General features: G+C 43.0%; 1 protein-coding gene and 1 long non-coding RNA gene across 50 annotated transcripts in view; one reads left to right on the top strand and one right to left on the bottom strand.

Moving 5' to 3' along the window:
- The window catches only part of NCOA3 (nuclear receptor coactivator 3), a 232890-nt gene that overhangs the window by 147260 nt on the left and 72481 nt on the right, over positions 1 to 13149 (top strand). The window contains exon 2 of one of the 49 annotated variants that reach the window (XM_055266241.2): positions 3919 to 4118. The exons of 47 other annotated variants lie outside the window; for them this stretch is intronic. The gene's annotated coding sequence lies outside the window, so the exon portion shown is untranslated. Of the gene's footprint in view, positions 1 to 3918; positions 4119 to 13149 lie in introns of those variants that run through there. One more of the 49 variants, XM_055266243.2, reaches the window with a different exon arrangement.
- Positions 30 to 13075, bottom strand: LOC134735818 (uncharacterized). The gene is made up of 3 exons (XR_010119336.1): positions 13057 to 13075; positions 9774 to 9819; positions 30 to 115 (listed from the first exon to the last, which is right to left on the bottom strand). It is a non-coding gene; the product is annotated as an uncharacterized lncRNA (long non-coding RNA).

The following is a 13149-nucleotide window of genomic DNA, read 5'->3' as shown; positions in this document are numbered from 1 at the left end:
ACTTTTGCTGCTTGCCCTTTGACCATTCCGCTGCTTATAAGCACCACACCGGGGAGTAGTAGAGTAGAGGAGAAAGGTACAGGGAAGTCCATAGTGAAATGGTTGCTGTGGATAGCTAAAACCACAACCATTAAGGCATAACACTTGTAAAAAAAAAATTTAACCCATGGAAATGGACATTCTTAAGCATATTCATACTTTGTCTAAGTATACCTTATCTTTTCTGAACGATTCACAAATGAAGAGCATTGTTTTTCCCACAGTGGGTGACACCTCTGATACCTCATGAATGAAACAGGATTATTTCTTTTTAGGTGGAAATAACTTGAGTCTAGCTCTCTAAATGTAATTTAGAGTGTTTGTGTTTGCTGTCTTTTTTTGGAGACTGAGTCTCTCTCTGTCACCCAGGCTGGAGTGCAGTGGCCTCCTGAGTAGCTGGGATTATGGGCGTGTGCCACCACATCCAGCCATTTTTTTTTTTTAATATTTTCAATATGGTTTCACCATATTGGCCAGGCTGGTCTTGAACTTCTGGCCTCAAGTGATCTACCCACCTTGGCCTCCCAATTGTGTTTGCTTTTTATTTTATTTTTTCTATTTTCGTTTACTGTTTGCTAGTCAGTTAGCTGTACTTTGTTGCTGTTGTCAGTACTTTATTGCTTCTAATAGTCTCTCCCTTTTGATTTGTTGTGAGATTGGGAAACCAAATACATGCAGTCTATTAAGTTGAGTTTAAATAAGACAGATAAGGGAGAGCCCCCTGGATGTCTCTCTCTCTTTTTTTTTTTGAGATGGAGTTTCGCTGTTGTTGCCCGGGCTGGAGTGCAATGGTGCAATCTTGTCTCACCACAACCTCCGCCTCCCGGGTTCAAGGGATTCTCCTGCCTCAGCCTCCCGAGTAGCTGGGATTACAGGCATGTGCCACCACACCTGGCTAATTTTGTATTTTTAGTAGAGACGAGGTTTCTCCACGTTGGCCAGGCTGGTCTCGAACTCCTGACCTCAAGTGACCTACCTGCCTCTGCCTCCCAACGTGCTAGGATTACAGGCATGAGCCACGGTGCCTGGCCCCAGATGTCTCGCTTAATGAGTGGCTGGGCTGTATGTTTTTTTTACTCTCAGAGACATGGCTTTCCCTTATCTAGAGGCAGTGACAGTGGTAGGGAGGATCTCGATTATTTAGTCTTTATAACTGCCCTGCTGTTTTAAATAGGTAGGGCAGGGCTGGGCACGGTGACTCACACCTGTATTCCCAGCACTTTGGGAAACTGAGGTGGGCAGATCATGTGAGCCCAGGAGTTGGAGATCAGCCTGGGCGACACGGTGAAACCCTCTCTCTACTAAAAACACAAAAATTAGCTGGGCATAGTGTCATGCACCTGTAGTCCCAGCTACTTGGGAAGCTGAGGCAGGAGGATCACTTCACCCTGGGAGGCAGAGGTTGCAGTGAGCTGTGGTCATGCCACTGCACTCCAGCCTCAGCCTGGGTGACAGACTGAAACCCTGTTCCAAAAAAGGAAGAAGCTGAGGAGGGAGGTGGGGTAACATAGCTAGTAATTAGGAGAGCTGGGATTTGAATCTTTTTTTCCTCCTTCCAGATCCATTGGAACAAGCATTATTTTTGATAATACTCCCATGACCATCCACTAACTTCTTATACTTCCTAGAAGTGATGTTGTATACTAGCTTTGTATGGTTCTTTCATTGACACCATTAAACCTAAGTTTAAAAATGAAGCATGTCATTCCCTCTGCCACCTTTAAAATTTTTTTTTTTTTATTTAATACTGAGTCTCTCTCTCTTGCCCAGGCTGGAGTGCAGTGGCACGATCTTGGCTCACTGCAACCTCTGCCTCCAGGGTTCAAGTGATTTCCGGCTAATTTTTGTATTTTCAGTAGAGATGGGCTTTCATCATGTTGGCCAGGCTGGTCTCTAACTCCAGACCTCAAGTGATCCGCCTGCCTTGGCCTCCCAAAGTGCTAGGATTACAGGCGTGAGCGACTGTGCCTGATCTCTCCCACCCCTCTCTTTTTGTTCCCAGTTCTCATTGGTCTACAGTGTGAGTCCCAAGCTGGAATTTGGAAGAAGCTTGGGGCTATTGGGCGTAATGATAATAAAATAGATAATATGTTAACAATAATTAACATGAATAATGAAATCAACTATTATATAGTGCTGTCTTTCTGGAACAGTCTGTGTGGTTGATTCCTTTTAGCTCTTGGATTAAATGTTGTATCTTAGAGCCCTTCCCAGACCTGAAATTACTTTCTTCTCCCTCTTCTTCCCCCTTATCTATATCACCTAATTTATTTATTTTTGAGATAGGGTCTTGCTCTGTCTCCCAGGCTGGAGTGCAGTGGTGCCATTTCAGCTCATCACACCCCCAACCTCCTGGGCTCAAGCGATCCTTTTACCTCAGCCTCCAGAATAGCTGGGACCACAGGCACGTGCTACCACGCCCAGCTAATTTTTGTATTTTTTGCAGAGACAGGGTTTTGCCATGTGCCCAGGCTGGTCTTGAAATCCTGAGCTCATGCAATTAACCCACCTTGGCCACCCACAGTGTTGAGATTACAGGCATGAGCCACTACGCCTAGCCCTAATGTACTTTTTAAAGAGTAAGCATAGCTGGGTAGGGTGGCGTGTACCTGTAGTCCTGAGTACTTGGGAGACTGAGGCAGGAAGATTGCTTGAGCCCAGGAGTTGGAAGCCAGCCTGGGCAACATAGCAAGACTGTCAAAAAAGAAAAAGAAGAAATTTTTAAAAAAGGAGCAAACATATGGCATATGTTATTAGTACTAACAGTTTACATGGTATAGTGCTATGTATGTATGTATGTATGTATGTACGTATGTATGTATGTATTTTGAGACGGAGTCTTGCTCTGTCACCAGGCTGGAGTGCAGTGATGCAATCTCAGCTCACTGCAACCTCTGTCTCCTGGGTTCAAGCGATTCTCCTGCCTCAGCCTCCCGAGTAGCTGAGACTACAGGTGTGCACCACCACACCTAGCTAATTTTTGTATTTTTAGTAGAGATGGAGTTTCGCCATGTTGGCCAGTGTGGTCTTGATCTTTTGACCTTGTGATCCCCCTGCCTCGGCCTCCCAAAGTGCTAGGATTACAGGCGTGAGCCACTGCACTCGGTTGTACTTTGTTTTTTTTAAACAGGATTTTAAAATTATATTATAGCCAGTCTATCCTGTTTGATGTAACATAAAATATTTGAGTATTTTTCTTTCTTTTTTTTAAGAGCTAGGATGTTACACTATTGCCCAGGCTAGAGTGCAGTGCAGTCGTGCAATCACAGCTCACTCAACCTCAAACTCCTGGGCTCAAGTGATCCTCTCACCTCAACCTCCCAAGTAGTTGGGAGTAAAGGTTCATGTCATCACACCTGGCTAATTCTTTTCTTTCTTTTTTGAGACTGAGTTTCGTTGTTGTTGCCCAGACTGGAGTGCAGTGGCATGATCTTGGCTCACTGCAACCTCTGCCTCCTGGATTCAAGTGATTCTGTTGCCTCAGCCTCACAAGTAGCTGGGATTACAGGTACCTGCTACCGTGCCCGGCTAATATTTTGTATTTTTAGTAGAGACGGGGTTTCACCATGTTGGCCAGGCTAGTCTCCAACTCCTGACCTCAGGTGATCCACCCACCTTGGCCTCCCAAAGTGCTGGGATTACAGGTGTGAGCCACTGTGCTCGGCCAATTATTTTACTTTCTTTTTGTAGAGACGGGGTCTTTCTGTGTTGCCCAGGCTGGTCTTCAACTCCCGGCCTCAAGTGTTCCTCCAGCCTCCCAAAGGGTTGGATTACAGGCATGAGCCACCATACCTGGTGGCTTTTAAGTCTTTTGTTAAAACAACTCTGGCAGAGCAAGAAGACATACAGGCCACTATTTTGTTTGCTTTTGTTTTACAGTCAGTATTTCCTTTCAAGTTCTATTTTTGGCACAGAAGCTGCATTGGTCCTGGAAGAAGACCAGGCAACAAGCTGCTGTGGCTCCAGTTGAGTTTACTTTCCTTGACAAATGAGGAATGCATTGGGTACTCGAATAAAACCAGGGAGGAAGGATGGCACTTCCGTTGTGCCAGACCGTGGCAAGAAGCTAGGCAGCTACTGTAAGTCTGTACTTTTTTTCTGTTATCTTTGGAATAGTTCACATGGTAGAAGAAAAAAAATACAGGCATACCTCAGACCACTGTGATAAAATGAATGTTGTGATAAAATGAGTCACTAATTTTTTGGTTTCCCAGTAGGTAAAAAGTTATGTTTACACTCCATTCTGTTAAGTTTGCAGTAGCGTTATGTCTAAAGAAACAATGTATATACCTTAATTAAAAAAATCCTTTATTGTGGCCTGGTGGGTAGCTCCATCCCAGCACTTGGGGAAGCTAAGGCAGGTGGATCCCTTGAGCTCCGTGAGACCAGCGTGGGCAACATGGCAAGATTCCATCTCTACCAAAACGATATAAGAATTAACCAGGCATGGTGGTGGTGTGTGCCCGTAATCCCAGCCACTTGGGAGGCTGAGGTGGGAGAATCGCTTGAACCTGGGAGGCAGAAGCTGCAGTGAGCCAATATTGTGCCACCACACTCCAGCTTCGGTGACAGAGCCAGACTCTGTCTCAAAAAAAAAAAAAAAAAAATTATTGCTAAAAAATGCTGATGACCATCTTAACATTTAGTAAGCTGTAAATCTTCTTGCTGGGTGAAGGTCTTACTTCAGTATTGATGGATGCTGACTGATCAGGGTGGTGGTTAATGAAGGCTGGGGTGGCTAGGACAAATTAAAACAATTTTTTTTTTTTTTTTTTGGGACGGAGTTTTGCTCTGTTGCCCAGGCTGGAGTGCAGGGCATGATCACAGCTCACTATAACGTCTGCCTTCCGGGTTCAAGCAGTTCTTCTGCCGCAGCCTCCTATGCTGAGGCAGGAGGATCACTTGAGCCCAGGAGTTCAAGACCAGGATCACTTGAGCCCAGGAGTTTGAGACCAAGCTGGGCAACATAGCAAGACCCCATCTCTATTAAAAATTACAAAAATTAGCTGGGCATGGTGGCATGCGCCCGTATCCCAGCTACCCAGGAGGCTGAGGTGGGAGGACTGCTTGGGCCTGGGAGGCAGATGTTGCAGTGAGCCAAGATTGTGCCTCTGCATTCCAGCCCGGGCAACAGAGCCAGACCCTGTCTCCCCACCCCACACCATCCCCCAATAAAAAATAAATAATTTTTTTTTTAAAGGCTGGACACGGTGGCTCATGCCTGTAATCCCAGCACTTGGGGAGGCTGAGGTGGGTGGATCACCTGAGGTCAGGAATTTGAGACCAGCCTGGCTAACTAACATGGTGAAACCCTGTCTCTATTAAAAATACAAAAATTAGCCAGACATGGTGGAGGCGCCTGTTATCCCAGCTACTTGGGAGGCTGAGGCACAAGAATTGCTTGAACTCAGGAGGTGGAGGTTGTAGTGAGCTGAGATTGTGCCACTGCACTCTAGCCTGGGTGACAGAGAGAGACCCTGTCTCAACAACAGCAACAACAAAAGTCAATCCTCTCAAAACCCTGCTGCTCATGGCTGGGCGCAGTGGCTTACGCCTGTAATCCCAGCACTTTGGGAGGCCGAGGAGGGGGGATCACAAGGTCAGGAGATCAAGACCATCCTGGCTAACACGGTGAAACCCCGTCTCTACTAAAAATACAAAAAATTAGCTGGACATGGTGGCGGGTGCCCGTAGTCCCAGCTACACGGGAGGCTGAGGCAGGAGAATGGCACGAACCCGGGAGGCGGAGCTTGCAGTGAGCCGAGATTGCGCCACTGCACTCCAGCCTGGTTGACACAGCGAGACTCCGTCTCAAAAAAAAAAACAAAAACCAAAAAAACTCTGCTGCTCCTTTAAGAATTATGTTTATGTGATATTCTTTTTTTTTTTTTTTTTTTTTTTTGAGACGGAGTCTCGCTCTGTCACCCAGGCTGGAGTGCAGTGGCGGGATCTCCGCTCACTGCAAGCTCTGCCTCCCGGGTTGATGCCATTCTCCTGCCTCAGCCTCCCCAGTAGCTGGGACTACAGGCGCCTGCCACCGTGCCTGGCTAATTTTTTGTATTTTTAGTAGAGATGGGGTTTCACCGTGTTAGCCAGGATGGTCTCGATATGTGATATTGTAAGTCCTTTTTTTATGATTTCAACGATGTTCACAGAATCTTCACTGGGGTAGATGCCATCTCATGAAACCACTTTATTTGATCATCTATAAGAAGCAACTCCTTAAGGCTGGGTGTGGTGACTCACACCTGTAATCCCAGCAGGAGGATTGCTTGAGCCCAGGAGTTTGAGACTAGCCTGGGCAACATGGTGAAACCCTATCTCTACAAAAAATATAAAAATTAGCCAGGTGTGGTGGCACATGCCTGTAGTCCCAGCTCCTCAGGAAGCTGAGGCAGGAGGATTGCTTGAGCGTGGGTGGTTGAGGCTGCAGTGAGCTGTGGTACGCCACTGCATTTCAGCCTAGGTAACAGAGTAAGACCCTGTCTCCAAAAATGGGGGGAGCAACTCCTCAAACTCCTCATCTGTTGAAGTTTCATCGTGAGGTTACAGTAATTCAGTCACATCTTCAGATTCCATGTCTTTTCCTATTTCCACCACATTTCCAGTTACTTTCTCCACTGAAATCCTGAACCCTTCAAAATCATCCATTAGAGTTGGAATCAACTTCTTTCAAACTCCTATTTGTGTCGATATTTTGACCTCCTCCCGTGAATTAGAAATGTTCTTAATGGCATCTAGAATGTAAATCTTTTTTTTTTGTATTTTTAGTAGAGATGGAATTTTACCTTGTTGGTCAGACTGGTCTTGAACTCCTGTCCTCAGGTGATCCACCCGCCTCATTCTCCCAAAGTGCTGGGATTACAGGCGTGAGCCACCGCGCCCGGCCACTAGAATGGTAAATCTTTACCAGAAAGATTTCACTTTGCCCATATCCATCACAGGAATCATTATCTGTGGCAGCTGTAACTTTATGAAATTATGTCTTACATAGTAATACTTGAAAGTTAAAATTACTCCATAATCCATGGGATGCAGAATGGATGTTGTGTTAATGGGCATGAAAACAACATTAATCTCTTTGTACCTTGCTATCAGAGCTCTTGGGTGACCAGGTGCACTGTTAATGAGCAGTTATATATATATGTGTGTGTGTGTGTATATATATATATTTTTTCCCCATACAGAGTCTTGCTCTGTCACCCAGGTTGGAGTGCGGTGGCACGATCTCAGCTCACTGCAACCTCTGCCTCCCAGGTTCAAGCAATTCTCCTACCTCAGTCTCCCAAGTAGCTGGGATTACAGGCGTGTGCCACCACGCCTGGCTAATTTTTGTATTTTTAGTAGAGACAGGGTTTCACCATGTTGGCTAGGCAGGTCTAGAACTCCTGACCTCAGGTGATCCACTCACTTCAGCCTCCCAAAGTACTGGGATTACAGGTGTGAGCCACCGTGCCCGGCTAATTTTCTTTTCTTTTCTTTTTTTTTTTTTTGAGACAGAATCTCACTCTGTTGCCCAGGCTGGAGTGCAGTTGTGTGATCTTGGCTCACTGCAACCTCCACTTCCTGTGTTCAAGTGATTCTTGTGCTTCAGCCTGCACAGTAGCTGGGACTACTGGCACACACCACCACACCTGGCTAATTTTTGTGTTTTTATTAGAGATGAGGGTTCACTATGTTGCCCAGGCTGGTCTCGAACTCCTGGCCTCAAGCAATCCACCTGCCAGCAGTAATATTTTGAATTTTTTTTTGTGAGCAGTAGGTCTCAACAGTGGACCTAAAATATTCAGTAAATCTTGCTGTAAACAGATGTCATTCAGGCTTTATTGTCCATTTATAATGCACAGGCAGAATAGATTCAGTGTAATTCTTTTTTTCTTTTTTTTTTTTTTTGAGACAGGGTCTCCCTCTGTCACCCAGGCTGCAGGCCGCAGTGCTGTGGTGCAATCTCAGCTTACTGCAACCTCTGCCTCCAGGCTCAAGCAATCCCTCCCACCTCAGCCTCCTGAGTAGCTGGGACTATAGGCACATGCCACCATGCTCGACTAATTTTTTTGTTCTTTGTGGAGACAGGGTTCCACCATGTTGCCCAGGCTGGTCTCTAATTCCTGGGCTCAAGTGATCTGCCTGCCTTGGGCTCCCAAAGTGTTGGGATTACAGGTGTGAGCCACTACACCTGGCCCTTTCATTTTTATGTTATGTAGATGGGTTCTTTCCTTAAACCTCATGAAGCAACCTCTTCTAACTTTTCTTCAGCTTCCTCAACTGTCTCAGCCCTCATAGAATTGAAGAGAGTTATGGTCTTGCTTTGGCTTATGGAATATTGTGGTTTTGATCTTTCCAGTCCGTGAAAACATTCTTCTTACCAGCAATAAGGCTGTTTCACTTTCTTGTTATTTGTGTGTTTATTGGAGTAGCACTTTTAATTTCCTTTTAATAACTTTTTCTGAGGCTGAGGTAGGGGATCGCTTGAACAGCCAGCAGTTCAAGGCTGCAGTGAGATGCGATAGCACCACTGCACCCCAGTCTGGGCCATAGAATGAGACCCAGTATCTAGTAAAAGAAAAAAAAAAACAGTACTTGTCTCTTTGCATTCACAACTTGGCTGTTTGGTGCAAGAGTCCTAGCTTTCAGCCTCAGCTTTTTGACATGCCTTCCTCACTAAGCTTAATCATTTCTAGCCCTCCCCACCACCTTTTTTTTTTTTTGAGACAGTCTCACTCTCTTGCCCAGGCTGGAGTGCAGTGGCACGATCTCAGCTCACTGCAACCTCCACCTCCCGGGTTCAAGCGATTCTCCTGCCTTAGCCCACCAAGTAGCTGGGATTATAGGTGTGTGCCACCAGACCCGGCTAATTTTTATACTTTTAGTAGAGATGGGGTTTCACCATGTTTGTCAGGCTAGGCTGGTTTCGGGCTCCTGACTTCAAGTTATCTGCCCGGCTCAGCCTCCCAAAGTGCTGGAATTACAGGGGTGCGCCACCATGCCTGGCCCATTTCTAGCTTTTGACTTAAAGTGAGAGATGTGCATTTCTTCCTTTTACTTACTTGAACACCTAGAGACCACTATAGGGTTATTATTTGGACTTACTTCAATATTGTTGTGTCTCAGGGAATAAGGAGGCCTGAAGAGTGGGAGAGAGATGGGGAATGGCTATTGGAGCAGTGAGAATATACACAGCATTTACTGATTAAGTTCACCATCTTAATATGAGCACAGTGCATGGTGCCCCAAAACAATTAACAGTAGTAACATTGAAGATCACTGATCACAGGCTGGGCATGGTGGTTCACACCTGTAATCCTAGCACTTTAGGAGGCTAAGGTGGGTAGATCACCTGAGGTCAGGAATTCAAGACCAGCCTGACCAACATGGTGAAACCCTGTCTCTACTACAAAAATTAGCCAGGTGTGCTGGCAGGCGCCTATAACCCCAGCTACTCGGGAGGCTGAGGCAGGAGAATCGCTTGAACCTGGGAGGCGGAGGTTGCAGTGAGCTGAGAGCTGAGATCCTGCCACTGCATTCTAGCCTGAGTCACAGAGCAAGACTATTGTCTCCAAAAAAAAAAAAAAAAAAAAAAAAAAAAAAAAAAAAAAAATCACTGATTACACATCACCATAACAGATAAAATAATAATGAAAAAGCTTCTTGAGATAATAGGAGAATCACCAAAATGTAAGGGAGGCATACAAAGTGAGCAAATGCTGTTGGAAAATTGGCACCAGTAGACTTACCTGAAGCAGGACTGCCACAAACCTCAATTTGTAAAAAGCACAATATCTGTAAAGCACAATAAAATGAGGTATGCCTGTAGGGACCAGGAAAAATTGAGGAAAAATTCATTCCTTTTCACTGCCCACAGGTGTCTTGGGGAGAGGGAGTATGAAAAACTAATTTAATTTTACCCTTTGTCTCTCAGGTTTGTCCTATTTCAAAGGCACGTGATGGGATCTTTTTGAAGTGGCTTTCTTAGCCACACTTAGGGATTAGATTCTCTGAATTCAGGGACTTCTCACAGTATGTTTTTTACTTGGTTGCCTTCCTTTTCCTAAAATGATTTAAGAAGTCCTTTGCACATACAGAATGCTCCCTGGCCATTAAATAACAACTCCTTTCCTGCCAGTCATTGACCTCCAAAAATTCAAGGGGTCAGTTTATTTGAACTTGAGCATCTAACACCATTTGTTCAGTTTTTTTGTTGAAATTACTGAATCAAACTTCAGAAAAAGGGTGGGGAGCACAACAGAGTGACAAAATTATGCTATTAAGTTGTGTAGAAAATAGAAAACACTTTTGAACAAATAGGATAAAAAGGCCACGTTTTGCGTTTGTCATACAACAATTAAAAATACAGCAGTGCTTTGCCGCTTCTCTGTCTCTGTGGAATATCATGGTTAAGGTATAACCCCCATTTGGTGCATAGGAAAAGGCACACAAAATTAATTTAATTTTTCTAAGATTACATATATAAAATTACAAGGAACGTGTAGATTTCCTGACTATACCTGGTATTTTATCGATGAATTGAAATGTGTAAAGAACCTCAGAGTACAACAAAGTAATTACTGTGGTTTCCTAGCTATGCATTGTAGCTACTTAATACATTATTAATTATTCAGGGAGGTGGTTTTTTTCTAGTTGCTACTATGTATATTTTGATTTTTTTTTTAGCACAGAGGCATAGTAATATTTGTATTAATATTGATGAAATGAAAATTTAAAATTTTATATAAAATGAAAATTTAAATTGAATTTCAGAACAAAACTTTATCAAATATTTTCCAAAATAGGCTTTTGTGTCTTAAGTTTCTACCTTAATTAACTTTTAGGCCACCCTTCGTTTTTGAAATTTGAATCTGATTCTGTTTTCTTCAAGGGCCTGTATCTTCCTTTGTATACTCTTTGCATAGCAAGTACAGGTCATGCTTAGCATTGTGTTGAATGTTGAGTTTATTTCAGTGTAAACTGAATGCTTTAGCGTAAACTCAGCATTCAACACAATGTCTGGCATTAAATGATTTTTTTTTTTTTTTTTTTTGAGACGGAGTCTTGCTCTGTCGCCCAGGCTGGAGTGCAGTGGCGCAGTCTCGGCTCACTGCAAGCTCCGCCTCCCGGGTTCACGCCATTCTCCTGCCTCAGCCTCTCCGAGTAGCTGGGACTACAGGCGCCCGCCACCGCGCCCGGCTTATTTTTTTTTTTATACATTTAGTAGAGACAGGGTTTCACCATGGTCTCGATCTCCTGACCTCGTGATCCGCCCGCCTCGGCCTCCCAAAGTGCTGGGATTACAAGCGTGAGCCACCGCGCCCGGCCTAAATGATTTGCATAGTATTATGTAAAATATTCTTGTACATTGTAGCAGTGAGGATATCTGATATAATTTTGACATCAGCATTATATATTTAATTACATTTCTATTTTTAAGTATTAAGGAATGGAAATATTTTAATCTTAATATACTAGGAACTCTGGGATCTTCCCCAACCTCCCCACTTCCCCCAGTAGCTACTGCTGGAGATGGAATCCTATCTGAGTGTTAATAATAATGCCATCACGCATTCCCTTCCCCCAGCCTTACGCTAGAACCTAGTTTGCCTGCAGCTGCAGTGCTAGGCATCTTTCAGGAAGTGACCTTGGCTTGTATTAATCAAATTCAGAACACACAAAAAAGCTTCTTGCTAACATGCTGACTTGATGTAAAATTTTATTGCATCCATTTTCTTTCGAAATGAGGCCATTTTGTAAAAAGAAGATATACAGAAGACCCCTAATTTATTATATACCTATATATACATATATGTAAAGCTTTTGCAAGCCATGTTGAAAAAACAACTAGATCTATTTTAAAGTAGACTTTTTATTGCCAAATATGCATAAACTTAAATCATGAAGGCTTGGGAATTGTTACTAGAAAATTACTTCTTTTAATGTTGAGTTAAGAAAAAACTATCAGCATCGAGTTTATTTACTATCTTAACTGACATTATATTGCTATATAAACTTTAAACACTGAAATTATTTTGGAACCCTTCAGCAGTTATATTAAGTAACACACTTCTGTATATTTGCTTACTTTCACATTTTCAGAAATAACTGGTGTCTTTGCTGGTTTGGATAAGAACTAATATTCTACATGAAATCGTTTTCTTAGGCAATGGTGGTGCCTACAGGGTATTCTAAACGTAGAGGTAAATTTAAGTCAATGAGTCTGTTAAAATTCAACTACCTATTGTGTCAAAGAGAGAAATATTGCTAACTACAAATTCACAGTATGTTGATTTAGGATTTGACTAATCATTTTAATAGGAGAGCAGTTAATACAGCGATTTCACTTTTATCCTGTGGTGCTTCAAAGGCATCTAGTTTTTAAATGTAGTCCACTTAAGGTGTATGTAGTAGAGGTTTTCATTTTAGCCTTGCTCAGTGTTAAATATAGAATGTTGAAAATATTATTTAATGGATTAGTTTATTGGTTTCTGCCTTTTGAAGAAATTTACATAAATTAATTAGGGAGCAGTTGTACCTACTGCCAAATGGTTCACTTCTGAGTTTATTGTACAGTTACTCCCAGGTACTGAAATATAAGAAAATAAAATTCAAACCTTAGGAGCTCTGCCTGCATTTCTGTGGATCCACATTATGAAAAGGATAGAGGAACATTGCCTGTGTATAGTAATGGTTTGAGGAGAGGGTAGGGAATCTATGCAAATAAAAAAATTGGGGTATAGGTGAATCCTTCAGTTAGATGTCTTTATTATGAGTTACTTTTAAAGCATTTACTGGATACACAACCAGTATTATCTTTTTACCATCCTATAAATTGTTCATAGAATTGCAGCCTCATGGAGGAAAATCCATCTCCTTTTGTCTTCATACTAGCATTAATAATTGGTTTGTTAGATACTACAGGCTAAAGAAACTCAGATTTCAAGAAGAAAGAAGATACTCAATCATTTCTCCCCTCAAACACCTGTTTAAAATATATTGTCTTGAATAAAATTGTCACCTTGAACTTACCGTGTTCTTTGCCTTCTCCACTCCCCTGCCCTTAAAAAAAATAAAAAGAAGGGAGAGCCTTATAAGAAAAGGAAAATGTGCAATCGTGGTAGC

Source organism: Symphalangus syndactylus, chromosome 24 (assembly GCF_028878055.3).
Source record: "Symphalangus syndactylus isolate Jambi chromosome 24, NHGRI_mSymSyn1-v2.1_pri, whole genome shotgun sequence".
In the NCBI taxonomy this organism is placed as follows: Eukaryota; Metazoa; Chordata; class Mammalia; order Primates; family Hylobatidae; genus Symphalangus; species Symphalangus syndactylus.
This window is presented reverse-complemented; position numbering and strand designations above follow the sequence as displayed.